Source organism: Zootoca vivipara, chromosome 6 (genome assembly GCF_963506605.1).
Source record: "Zootoca vivipara chromosome 6, rZooViv1.1, whole genome shotgun sequence".
NCBI classification, from domain to species: Eukaryota; Metazoa; Chordata; class Lepidosauria; order Squamata; family Lacertidae; genus Zootoca; species Zootoca vivipara.
The window spans coordinates 32,964,333-32,978,538 of NC_083281.1; positions in this window are offsets into that span (position 1 = coordinate 32,964,333).

Sequence of the window (14,206 nt, forward strand, 5' to 3'; positions counted from 1 at the left end):
TCTCGACTCCGAGTACATTTCACTGGCGACGAGGGTGGGATCCTGCTGAGCTGACCGCCACCACGCACTGCACCGCAGCACCGCCACCTGCTGCACCGCTGCATCGCACCGTGCATCCAGGCTTCAGCTCCAGGACCCAAGGAACCCAGAATGGCAACCGACAGCAGCTTCTCGCCATTCAAACCAGCATCAGGAGACTGGGAAGGGTACGCTGCCCGTTTCAACTTCCTCCTGCAAGCGAAAGAAGTCACCAACGATGCCATGAAGAGGGCGACATTCTTCAGCGTCTGTGGAGAGGAGACGTTTGAAATCGCCCGGGCTCTCCTTGCACCTAGAGATGTCGCTACCGTCTCGTACAAAACAATAATGGAACGGCTGAAGGAGCACTTCTCACCGCAGCCCTCGGTGGTAGCTTGCCGAAATGCCTTCTACGCAAAGCGGCAAGCCCCGGGGGAAACCATAACTGGGTTTGTGACCTCCCTCCGCCAAGCCGCCCGGCTATGCAACTTCTCAGAGTTGGAGAACATGCTTCGTGACCGCCTCGTCGGTGGCCTGAGGGACGAGATGTTGCAACGACGCCTCTACGCCAAAAAAGACCTCACGTTCCAGATTGCTCTGGAGGAAGCCCTGGCAACCGAAGCCGCCGAGAGGTCAACGCAAGAGGCACGACCGGCCCCGCCATCCCAACCGAGGGTCTACCACGAAGACCTCACCGACGAATCCGAATCTGACAGGGAGGAAGTACACCGAGTACAGCGGCGCACTCAAGCAGCACACACACCACAGCAGCCTCGACGAGAAGGAGGGAACTGTGCAAGCTGCGGGGAGAACCACGAGAGGAGGACCTGTCGTTTCCGCAGCGCAGAGTGCAGGCAGTGCAGAAAATTGGGACACATCGCCCGGGTGTGTCGGGCTCGACTCACCCGTCGACAAGCATCAGATGACCGACCCAGGAGCCCCAGGTCACACGGCACCATGCACCAAGGCAACTCGACGGAGATCACGGACTACCAGGTATTCCAGTTGCCCCATCCCAGCACAGAGAAAATTTATATAGAGGTACAGATAGAGGGAGCCCCATGCCGCATGGAGCTGGACACGGGTTCAACTCTATCCATAATCTCGGCCCGAACATTAAGGGAACTGTGCCCTAATGGGGGTCCCAAACTAAGGCCGGCCCCATTCACCCTCCGGGACTTCCAGAAACGTAAGGTCCCTACAATGGGGGTGGGGACCTTCAGGGTGCAATATCGAGGGCGAAAGCAACAATTGGACTTGCTGGTAGTTAAGGGCCCCTACGTTAGCTTACTGGGACTGGCATGGTTTGGACCTCTGGGGCTAGCCGTTACCGGGGTGAACCGCACTAGCTTACAAGTGGACGTGGACGCCATATGCAAAGAGTTTCCAGGGGTTTTTGATGGGGCATTGGGACGATATACAGGACCCCCCATTGCCCTACAGCTAGACCCCGCTGTACGACCCATCAGGCACAAGGCCCGCCGGGTCCCGTTCGCCCTGAAACCCCGCATAGACGAGGAATTGGACCGACTCGTGGAGCAAGGAGTGCTGGAGCCGGTGCCCAACGCCCCCTGGGAAACTCCAATTGTCACACCCGTCAAGCCTAACGGTTCGGTCCGCATCTGTGCAGACTACAAATGCACCATAAACAAGGCTCTCACGGCCCATGCATACCCAGTGCCAGTGGTCAGCCATGTCCTCGCCACCCTGGCTGGGTCAAAAATCTTTGGCAAACTGGACTTGGCCCAAGCGTATCAACAGTTGCCTGTGGACGAAGCCACAGCAGAGGCTCAGACGATTGTGACGCACAGAGGGGCATTCAGAGTAAAGCGGCTGCAATTTGGCGTTAGCGTGGCACCAGGCATATTCCAGAATCTAATGGACTCTCTCCTTAAAGGGATTCCTGGCGTCACCCCCTTCTTCGATGATGTACTGATCGCCGGGCCCACACCAGAGGAATTTGAGGACCGCCTCCGCTCCGTCCTGCACCGTTTCCAGACGGCGGGCCTCAAGGTGAAGCGGGAAAAGTGTTTACTGGGAGTGCCGCAGGTGGACTTTCTGGGATTTAAGGTGGACGCAGAAGGGGTCCATCCAACTGGTGACAAGGTACGGGCCATTTGTGAGGCCCCAGCGCCCAAGAGCAAGCCCGAACTTCAGTCATTCTTGGGACTATTGAACTTTTACCATGCCTTTCTTCCGCATAAGGCAGCGGTAGCGGAGCCCCTACACAGACTCCTAGATAAAAGGGCCCCTTGGGTGTGGGGCCAGCGACAAAGGGCCGCATTCCAGGCAGTCAAGGACTTGCTCGTCTCGAACTCGGTCTTGGCACACTTCGACGAGAGGCTGCCAGTGGTGCTGGCATGCGACGCCTCTCCCTATGGCATCGGCGCTGTCCTGGGACACCAACTCCCGGATGGAAGAGAGGTGCCGGTGGCATACTTCTCCCAGACGCTTGCTGCAGCCGAACGAAACTACTCACAGATTGACAAGGAGGGTCTGGCAATCGTGAAGGGCGTAAAAAAATTCCATGATTTCTTGTACGGGCGGCCCTTTACCATAGTGACTGACCACAAGCCGTTGCTTGGCCTGTTTGCCCCCGAGAAGCAGACCCCCCAAGTGTTGTCTCCACGTGTCCTCAGGTGGTCAATTTTCCTTGCCGGCTACCAGTATGCACTAATCCACCGCCCTGGGAAGGCGATGGGCCACGCAGACGCCCTCAGCAGGCTACCACTACCAGAAACAGGCCCCGACCCAGCGCCTGCGCAAGAGGTTATGACCCTGGAGCTGCTTCCCGACCGACCCATTCAGGCACAAGAAGTTGCGCACCATTCCACAAAAGATAGGGTCATCTCCCGGGTCCTGGACTGGGTGTGGCGAGGATGGCCCAGCAGCAGCCCCGGGCCAGAATTCGCTGGCTACACAAACCGCAAACATGAACTGTCGGCCCACAAGGGGTGCCTGTTATGGGGAAGCAGGGTTGTTGTTCCCCAGCCCCTCCGCAAAAGGGTCCTCACAGCCCTACACGAGACACACCCAGGGGTAGTGAGGATGAAGGCCCTTGCCAGGAGTTATGTGTGGTGGCCGGGGATTGACAGAGAGATAGAGGCCTGGGTCCAACACTGCCAGACCTGCCAAGAATCCCGCCCGGATCCCCCAAGGGCCCCAGTCCAGCCCTGGGAGTCCGCCCGACATCCATGGTCACGCTTGCACGTGGACTTCGCTGGACCCTTCCAGGGAAAAACATTCTTCATAGTGGTGGATTCCTACACCAAATGGCTGGAGGTCGCACTGGTACCGTCCACTTCTACGGCGGCAGCCATCTGGGTACTACGTAAGCTTTTTGCAACCCACGGGCTCCCTGACACCCTCGTCTCGGACAATGGAACCGCATTCACGTCAGAGGAGTTCCAGACCTTCACAGCGCAGAACGCCATCCGCCACATCCGCTCAGCACCATTCCACCCTGCCACCAATGGCCAAGCGGAGCGCATGGTGCGGACCACCAAGGACAGCCTCCGCCGCATGACACAAGGGGACTGGGAATACCGCCTTGCCGCATTTCTTCTAGCACAGCACAGCACCCCAAGCACAACGACGGGCCGGAGCCCAGCTGAACTACTAATGGGCCGGCGCCTTGCAACTAGACTGGACCGACTTCACCCCGACAGAGCTCAGGATGAGGTAGTGGTGGGGAAAGGCAGGAACCCCCGGACATTTGTGGCCCAGGACGCAGTGTACGCAAAGAATTTTGGGGCAGGCCCAGCATGGGTACCCGCCACAGTCACCAAGGTGACCGGTCCCGTGTCGTACGAGGTACTAACGGAAGGGGGGCAATGTTGGCGCCGCCACTGCGACCAGCTACGGCGACGATTCCCAGGAGGAACCCGGGAGGAGAGCGGGACAGAGGGGTCCCAAGGGGACAGCAGGGCAGTGAGGCCTGTAGAGCGAGAGGGGTGGGCAGGGGAAGCAGAAGCAGAAGCAGTAGGCACAGAGGGGCACCCCGAGGCTGGAAGGACACCGGAACCAGAGCCACAACCTAGTGGTTCAGTGGCGCCAGACCAGACAGCCCCGGCACAGCCAGCAGCCTCGGAACACGAGCCAGAACCAGAACCCCTGACCAAGGAACACCCCAGGCCACAACGCACACGGAGGCGGCCAGCAGACCTTGGGGACTACGAATGCAACTTCCCGGGCAGGACTGGAACTTAGAGGGGAGGGGTGTTATGTACTGAGCTGAATCCTAGAACAATAGGATTCAGAAACAGCGGGAGCTACCCAATCCAACTCCAGGTGGAAGTGAATCCGCAACCTGATTGGCCTGCTGGAGCAGCCAATCAGGCGGCGGGAGAAGTGAATCTGCTACCTGATTGGCCTGTAGGAGCAGCCAATCAGGCTGCAGGCAGAAGTCAATTCACAATATAATTGGCCCACAGGTGTAGCCCTGAAGTAGCCAATCACGCAAGGCCCATTGTGTAAATAATGTATATAAGCAGATGGTTTTGGGAAAAGAGCCATTCTTCTTCTCCTCTTCTCCTTGATGACTATGAGCTGAATAAAGAGCATGAAATTCACTCTCGACTCCGAGTACATTTCAACTAACTTAGGCTCATTCCTTTCAGTTGAGTCTACTTTGAGTAGAAATTACCTAAATCCAATCTTAGGGGCAGATTAGATCCTTAGCTGCTATATTACTTCCCTCTCTCCAAAGTCCTACTAACTGGTTTCTGAAATGTTGGCCAAAACTATCCAGCACATGCTCTTTTTACCTTTTTACTATAATCCCAAATTGTGTCTGTGTATGTGTGTGTGTGTGTGCATTTTTAAATAAATCATGAAAAGTGAGATGATCAGATTCTGCTGAGTCCGTGCTACAAAGATGGATTCCACAATTTGCAGCACAATTCTGGCCATGCAGATTTTTGCACCCTCGGGAAAACGTTAATAACTGATCTCTATCAACTGAATAGCAGGCACATAAGTACTTGAAAACAGCCTCTAATATGATCAGCCCTCTGTATTTCTTATTTAAAGCAATCTGTGCCACTTCCCATCAACCCAGCCTCACGGGCTTGGCTTTCATAAGCTCTCTATACCCATCCTCCCCCCCCCCTATCTGTGCCTTCTCCAAATCCATCTGTCCCTTAGCTGCTGATCACACAAAAAAAGCTTCTGCCAGCCTGGTGCCCTCCAAACAATTTGGACTACAACTTCCATCAGCTCCAGCCAAAGAATCCTAGGAAGTGTAGTTTGTTATGGGTGCCGGGAAGTGTAGCTTGGTGAGTGGGGGGAAAACGTCCCTTAATGATTCTCAGCATCCTCTCAGCATGGGGGGAGGGCCATAGCTCAGTGGGAGAGCATCTGCTTTACATACAGAAGGCCCCATTTCCTGGCATCTTCATGTGGGGCTGGGAATGTCCCCTGCCTGCTGCTGCCAGTCAGGGCAGACAATATGGGGCTTGATGAACCAGTGGTCTGGCTCAGTACAAGGCAGCTGCCCCTGTCCCTATGCTCCCTTAACAAACTACAATCCTGAGGATTCTTCAGGAGAAGCCACAACTATTAAAGTGGGGTAAGAGTGCCTGAAATACATGGGGTGGATGTGAGCTAAAGGTCTATCCAGTCCAACATCCTGTTCTCAACAGGGGTCAACCAGATGCCTATGGGAAACCCAGAATCAGGACCTGAGCACAACAGTAGCTCTCCCCCTCCTGGAGTTTTCAGCAACTGGTATTCAGGCATGTATTGGCTCTGACAGTGGAGGTGGAACCCAGCTATCTTGGTTTGTGGCCACTGATAGCTTTACCCTCCACGAATTTGTCCAATCCTCTTCTGAAGCTGTTCCAGTTGGTGGCTACCACAGCGGCTTGTGGCAATGAGTTCCCCTGTTTAATTAGGTGCGGTGTGTGTGTGTTATTGGTTTGTTTTTGTTCTTATTTTTATTATGTATTTTGTGGGTTTTTAAATATTGTAATTCTATGTTGTGACCGCCTTGAGATCTACGGGTATAGGATGGTATACAAATTTAATAAATAAATGAAATAAAGAAGTATTTTCTTTTGCCTGCCTGGATTCCTCCAGCATTCAGCTTCCCTGGATGTCCCTGAGCTCTAGTGTCCTGAGAGAGGAAGAAAAACCTTTGCTCTGCTCCCTTTCTCCATGCATAATTTTATATTATTTTCGGTATTAAAAAAAAGGTTTTCCAATATATCCCCAATAATAGCCAAATTATAACAATAACAATTAATCTCCAATTTATACAATTATCAAAATGCCAATCAACTTCCGATTAATACATTTTAGTTAAAGTGGCTCCCCACATGGTGGTTTGGGTGCATTTCCGATCTTATATCACTGCGGTCCTTTGTCTTAATTAATGTCAGTTACATTTCAGTTAAAATAATAATCCCTTAGTCAACAGCTACATAATTAATAATTTCCATTCGTGATGTTAGAATATATAAATTTATAAAGCTTCAGGTGAGGAACTCAAACTATTATCTTCATTCTGCTCTGTGTGTGAAAACTGTTATGTCCATGGAGATTCCTTTTGTCCATATATGGTGTTGTCTCTTTCACTTTCCAGCTATTGTTTTCTCCCATTGTGACTTGGGGCGGAACTGAATTTTGAAGTTTCTCAGAAGTCTTATCTCTCCATCCCTTGTTTCCATGTCTTGGAACAGGAGACAGTCTGTTAGAAACCATTCTGTCTCACTAGTAAAACATGTCACAGATCTTCGACATTTCCCCCTCAGACTAGGAAAAGGTGGGCAGTTTTCGAACACGCTGGAGATTTAATACTCCTTTCAAACTCCCATAATCTCTGCAGCATTCTTATCACAGCCCCCAAATAATTTTCCTTCCAGCCAAAGATTTATGGCCCAATTAAACTTTATCTTAGATTACATTCTGTCAGTAGCACACACAAATCTCAGTCTTTTTTTCCTTGTCTGTTGTTTTTAAACGGAGGTGAGGGGAATTACTCTGTCTTTCCAACATAGTCATACTTGAGCTTCTCCTCCCCATCCTTTATTCATTTCAGATCACACACAGTTTCCATTTTTGCTTGTTAATATCAATATTACTCCAACGTCCCTTCCTCACTTGTAAATATCTTTTTAGCTTATATTATGGAGAGGGTTGCCAGATCATAAAAAATATAAAAGAAGCTTAGAATAAACAAACTGTGGGATTCCCTCTCCCCAACCAACTCTCATGCTGAAGAAAATGTTATCTCAATTCAAACCTTTGATCCATGTAGCTGGTATATTCAGCAGTATGTTGTTGCAACCCTTTCCCATCACGTGCTGGTACTTTAAAGTCAATTAAAGATCCAATTAAACAGAGAACCTCTGCTTCTTAATGGTGGCATAGGAGGGTTTTCACCAGGGGAAGTGCTTTTGTACTCAGCGTCTCCCTGCCTCCCACAATCCATACCGGAGCGAGAGTCAGGTGGCAAGACAAACTGTGAGTGAAGATCATTCCTCCCGTCCCTGGGGGGGATTTGCAATGATGGTTTACCCTCTGTCATTCTTGTTTTTTGTTTGTCGACGATCCCCCACTGTTGTGGGGGCTGCCTCCGTTAAGGCAGGCGGGACCGGAAGTCTCCATGCAAAATTTTGCATGCTTCTGTTATGCATGTGCAGAAGATGTGAAGCAACTCCAGTGAGGGGTGTGGCTTGGAGAAACAGGGTGTGGCCTGGGGAGAGTCACATGTGGCCTTTGAGCCTGAAGTCTCCCACCTCCCAGGTAGGGCTATGCTTTGTTCCATCAGACTATGAATGGAACGGCTTGATGGGAATTTCAGTGACTGCAGTTCTTTGGTTCTTTCATTCATCACAAGCCGCCGTCCCCACAAAAGCAGAGGACCAGGAATGAATGTTTTATTCCAAGGTTTCAATATATTCTTCTGTAGTTGTTCAGTTAAAAGGGGGCGGGGAGGGAGGAAATAAAGCACTTTTTTGGGGGGGAGGGAAAGAAAGCAATGCCATTTTAGAGCCGGCTTTCTCAGGAGAATGAAACAGATTTTGTTTTCACCTGTAGAGAATAAAAATCTTTCCATAACTTAGCCAAGTTCTCTTTGGTCAGAAGAACCACTTAGCAGCAAAACGAAAACAGAAAGCATGATGTGAAGCGGCAAGAAATTGGAGTGCCTTGACTGAAGCCCACTTAGCCAGACCCTGAGTGCTTCAGAGCACTTTCAGAGTTGGAGGGCCAGAGACAGCACATCTTTTGCTACTCACATGGCTCATGCAATCCCTAAAGTTGGAATGGTCTACCACCTAATGATGGGGCTTTGCCCATGGAAGGAAGGTACCCTCCAGTCCAGAGCCATCTTTCCCATTGGGCTTAGTGGTCCATTGTGCCAGGGCGTCGGCCTCTCAGGGGCGCCCCAGTGAGTTGGGGAGCTGCGTGGCTTTGCCGGCGGCCTCCCCTTTCCCTGCACGCACGCCAGCTGCGCCCCCTCAACCATATGGCTGGCGGGCGTGCAGCTTCCCTCCCAAGCCTCCCGCGAGAGCGATCCCTGCAGAGGCTTGGGAAAAGTTTGACAACTCTGGGAAACGGAGTGGGGGCGGGGGCGCTGGAGGGATCTATGCACCAGGGCACCAGATATGCTTGAGACGGCCCTGCTCCAGTCACTAGGCACTCCTCCAGAGGATCTTACTGAATATTCACACAAAGCTTGTGGAGTGGTTAGGCCATGTCTGGTCTGTATTAAGCATTCATTCCAATTTGTTTGCAGGGATGTTATACAACAGTGAGCATTCGTCCTGATTTGCTTACATGTTGTTTATGCATCTTCCCATTCACCCCAAACTTTTGATTGCATTTCCCTATCACTTTCCTAGCTGTAGGAAGTCAGTTTTTTTAAAAAAAAAATTAAAAAGTGGATTTATTATGCCAAGGCAAGAGAATTCACTGTAAACGTTCGAACCTGGGGTGTGCCAACCTTTGAGCATTATTTAGCTGCCAATCCACACTCCCTGCCCCCATTCAGTTAGACCAGAGCAGCCCACACTTGCACACGTTTCTGGGCATATCAAAAAGGTCCCGGTCTGCAGTTTGTAAAAGGAAGAATGGGGTGGGGGAGGAAAAGAAGAGGGGATGGTACGAAGATTCAATCAGGCTTCCATACTGGGTGCAAAAAAAAAAAAAGTTAGGCTCCAGTCCTTTGCACTGTAGGCAGTAAGTCCTGCTGAACTCAGGGCCACTTACTTACGAGTAAACATGCTAAGGATTGCACCATTGGAGGTACAGGCAGTAGGTGTAGTTTATTTGGAGTCAACAGCTATTTGGATCTTTTTCTAGCACTAACGGTTCATCATCCTTCAGAATACTTGGATCCCCCTTGTACCATGTCTTTCCACTAGTGGTAAAAAGAGATCCGAATAACTGCTAGCGTTTATGCTTTCAGAGGGGGAGTGCCCCTTTCCAATGCAGGAATCGCAATGGCTTGATACTGTACACTTTGAAGGCTATTTAGTGAGCATTCACGAGATGGTTGGACAGTGTTCTCGAAGCTACGAACATGAGTTTGACCAAACTGCGGGAGGCAGTGGAAGACAGGAGTGCCTGGCGTGCTATGGTCCATGGGGTCACGAAGAGTCGGACACGACTAAACGACTAAACAACAACACCCTGTTTTGTTCGCAGGGAGGTTAGATGTGTTTGTTCGCAGGGAGGTTAGTGCGTTTCCCCATCGCAAAATGTCAGATCTTTGGGGGAATCAGGTTTCCTGCACAAGACTTCCCAACGTGCTATAACAGCACAACCAGAATATGCCGGTTACGGTATGTGATCGAATCCCTTTTTGAAAAACAGAAACAATCTAGAATTTCCCTTTGGGACATGAAAACAGCTTCGTGCTAAATACATATTAAAAAGCAAAGGCCCAAAGGGTCCAGAAGCGACCATTATTTTAAAGCATCGCTTTTGAAAGTGTTTCGTCAATCGTTCTGTAAGAGAGAACAGGCCATCAGAGTTAAGTTATTTTTAGCATTGTCCTCTGCAATTCCAGTGTGTTCCTATTGAGCCACATTACAAAGGTGGAGGAGAAGGAGAGTTTTCCCTCTCTCTCTCATTCATTTTAACCTCTTGCTGTCCCCCCTTGACTTTTATTTGCCTACAAACATCTGAGAATGATGGGTGATGAATCGAAGGCTCTAATCATTGCTACTGACAATGATAATGGGAGGAACACTTTCTACATAAGGCAACGAAATGAATAATATGCCCATTTATTTTTAATGCAAAAAAAGGCACAGAAAGGAAAGGGGAGGAGGGGATAAAAAGAGCCACTGTCTCTTTAACCCGCTTCCTGCTGCTCCAGATTTAGGTCAGACTCGTGCATCTGATGCCAGGAGCAAATCCTGCTCTAAAACCTCTTCAATTAAAAAATGCAGTAAGGCACAGGGATTATTTCATGGGCTTCCTGGCATCACCCCCCCCATCAGCCCACATTGCTCCACATCTGGCATGCTCCTCCATGTGCCTGAATGCATCCTGAAACCTGCCCCATCTAGCAAGGGGGGGAGGAGTTGGCCAAGCTGCAAAGGCATTCCTTGCGTAAGTCCATGGGCTCATGAGTTCCAGTGTCATCTCCCAACCACCACCGATGCTAGGAAACTCTTGGCCCTGCATCGTGGCATCAATGGCTTTGGTGGCAGCTGGTGTTCTTTGGGGCTGGTAGGGCAGATGGCAGAGGGGCCCACAGTGGCTCTGGCTCAGGTGGAGCGAGAGCCAACTGCACCTGCTTTTGACCATGTCTTCCTCCATGCTAAGTTCTACAGCACCGAAACTGAGGAGGAGGAAGCTGACAGCCAGTGCAACTCCCTGGGCTGGATGTGAGAAGGCAGGCAGGCAGGTGGAGGCTGGCTGAGGGCAGGCTGAGGCTGGTGGGGCAGTTCCCCTTTTGCCTGAATGGACCAGCTTCCACTGTACAGCCACAACCCTGCATAGATTCAGGCTGCTTAACTCCTGTGGGTTTGCAGAGCCATTCTCTCACATCCATACCATATATCTAAAGCACATTTAAATGGCTTTCCCTCAAAGTATCATGGGAACTGTAGTTTGTTATGGGCGCTGGGAATTGGAGCATTGTGAGGGGTAAGTACATTTCCCTTACAGCTGCGGGAAGCCATGACTGTGAAGACTTCCCTGTGAGGAGGGGTTGATCCTGGGAGTTGTTGCTTCTGGCAGCTCCAGCAGCCAAGCCATGTCTTGCTTTCCTTTGCTTAGGATCACACCAGCGAGGCCAGTCTTGTCGCCTGGACAGCCCAGGACCTCCATAGGGGACTTGCACCTTGGAGAGGGGACTAGGCGCATTCTAACAACTCTCAGCACCCTTAACAAACTACATCCCCCAGAATTCTTTGGGGGAAAGGAACAGCTGTTTAAAGCGACATCATATTGCTTTAAAGGTATGGTCTAAGTAGCAACACTAGCAAAGAATGCCTGTGTGTAAGAGTCCACTCATAAATGTAGCATGCTCCCATCCAACTTTACAATTCTATGATTCTAATGCCACCACGGGTTATGTTTCACTGCCTCCTGCATATTTTACTCTAGGACCAGAAACCCTTGGAACGGCTGAAGGGAAAGATGCTCCAGGGAGCTCTGGGTCACTGAACTGGAAGTCAGCTTCTCGATTGGTTGCTGGTGATGTCATAGCTCTGCCCATGTTCTTCAGGAGGGATGTGACGAAGCCCTTAGTTAGTCTGCATGCAGGGCCTCCAATGCAGCATTATCTGGCCGCCTTCCTAGGGCAGCAGCCAGCAGGAAAACCAAGGCTCTTTGCTGCCACCCTGGATCATGTTCCTTCCCTGTGGAACATATGTTCTAGGCCCTAGGGGGTAGGATGAACATTCCTCATAGTTCTGGCTTGAAAATATGTAAATAAAAGAGGACAGAAGACTGGGAAACCAGACGGGGCTGACCTATTTGAGGTTTCCAGTATTCTTATAATTTACCCACCCTTCACCCTAAGGTCCCAGTGTAGGTTGAACAAAATTGGTCTTCTGAAGTAGTCCTAATTTTTCTTCTTTTAATGCTGTGTGAGCTGTCCCAAATGGGCTGGACCCTAAAAGGTGCCCTAAAAATACTTCTATAAGTAAATAAGCAGGATGCTGGACATTGGTCTGATCCGGAACAACTCTTCTGATGCTCACAGGCATCCTTGGTCTGCCCTCCCCTCTGCCTCCACTTTCCTGAGGTCTCCCAGGAGGTAAGGGAGGCCCCGAGACATTTTGCTGCCTGAAGCAAAAGGACAAGATCACACCACCTCCTCCTATTCCATGTACAAAAGCTGACCGAGTGGATGTCCTTCAACAAGGGCAATGGGACAGGGTCCTTCACCACACCCAAGGGCGTCAGGCTAGCTGGAGGAGTGTGGGGCAGGGTGAAAGGTTCACAGAGCTCTGTTCTCCAGCACCTCGCCTCCACTGCCTGCCTCCACAGCATTGGCTGCCTGCCATACTCTGTCAAATGAGAGGGCTGGCTCTGCATCCATTGTTCAGTGGTTAGCCTACACAGTCCATTTTCCATAGGGCAACTTTTCTTGTGCTCACACTCCCAAGTATTCAGGGTACTCGGGCTTTTCGACCCCAAGGCTGCACCTGCACCGAACGAACTCTCAGACCGCTGTAGTCTGTTAAGTGTGCTAAGAGTTGTAAGGAGGCCCCTTCCGAAAGCTGCACCTTCCAGCACCCTTCACAAACTTGCCAGCAGGAGCACCAACCCGCCCCCAGGATTGTGGGTGCCCGCTGAAGCATGGCATCACACACACTATGTGCAGGCATGTGTGTGTGATGGCGCATGTCTGCGATGCGGCGGCCCGCAGTGTCTCCTCTCCCTCTCCCTCTCTGCAGCTAGTGAGGCTCCCTTTTATGCAGGGAGGGGCTCAGACGCGGAGGCAAAGAGACTTCACTGCCGCTTGCTGGCTTTTCTCATGGACTTTGTGGGTGCCCAGCTCCCACAATTATATTATTGTGGGTGGCGAAGCACCTACAGCTTCCTGGAGTTGGCTCCTATGGTTCCCAGGATTGTGTGTGTGTGTGTGTGTGTGTGTGAGAGAGAGAGAGAGAGAGAGAGAGCTATGACTGATAAAGCTTTGAATGTGTGTTATGTACACAACCCAAGCCTCCTTGTTCTGCTCCAGTGGAGACAATGCTCCGAAAGGTGGAGTGATTTCAAGGTGTGTTAATGATGGGCTGGTGAGCCAGCCACATGGGACCTTCTAAGTGCTGCTGCTCACAGTTTGAGGGTGGCTGACCTAAATTCTCCAGCTCTGGCTTCGGTGGGATCTAAGATAGCTTTGTAAAATGATTCCACTTGACAGATAACATGAGATTTGTTGTCTGCCTTGCATTTGTGATGGAGAAGGAGGGGAGTGGAAACTTTCAGAGTAGTGCTCAAGGTCAGGGCTAGGAATAGGGATAGGCGAATCTGTCAATTTTGGTTTCCCCTCCGTTTCTCATTTTTCCCATCTCAAAGTTCAATGCTTGATATTTTCCACATTAGTTTGCATCTTTGTTTTAAAAAAGTGCCCCTGAAAATTCACCATCATTTTAATATACACACAATTGCACACAATTTTGCCTAACATTCACATTTCTGCAAAGCACTTTCCCTTAATATAATACAGTTTTGTATGTTATTTTTGACTAAAGTGGCCCCCATCTAGTTCAGACTCCCAAGAAACTGAAATGTTAGGGTTACCACCTGCTTGAATGAATTCACTGCCACGATCATCCTCACAGGTGGTTAATATAATTATCCCTTTACTACCCCTTAATAGAAATGTTTCCATATTTCCAAACCAGTGAACAGGGTGGGGAACATATTGCAAATCCACAGGAGATCCAAAATTGATTTTCTTTTTAAAATCCCATTTATTTCTTAATAAAATAATTTTAGCCCCTGCCTTTTGGTTCATAAACCCACAAGGCAGTTCATGAAGTTCTTTAAAAATCGCACTACAAATGTTGAAAGAACAGCAAAACAACGCCAATCTTCCAACAGAAACAAACAGATATGAATTAAAATAGCAATCCATATGCACACTTGCATGGGGCAAAGATTCACGGAGCTCAGTGGGACTTTATTCTGGGTAGACCTCGATAAGATTGCACTGTAAGGCTACAATCTTAAACACCTTTATTACAGAGTCAGCTCAATTAAATAATTTGCAATT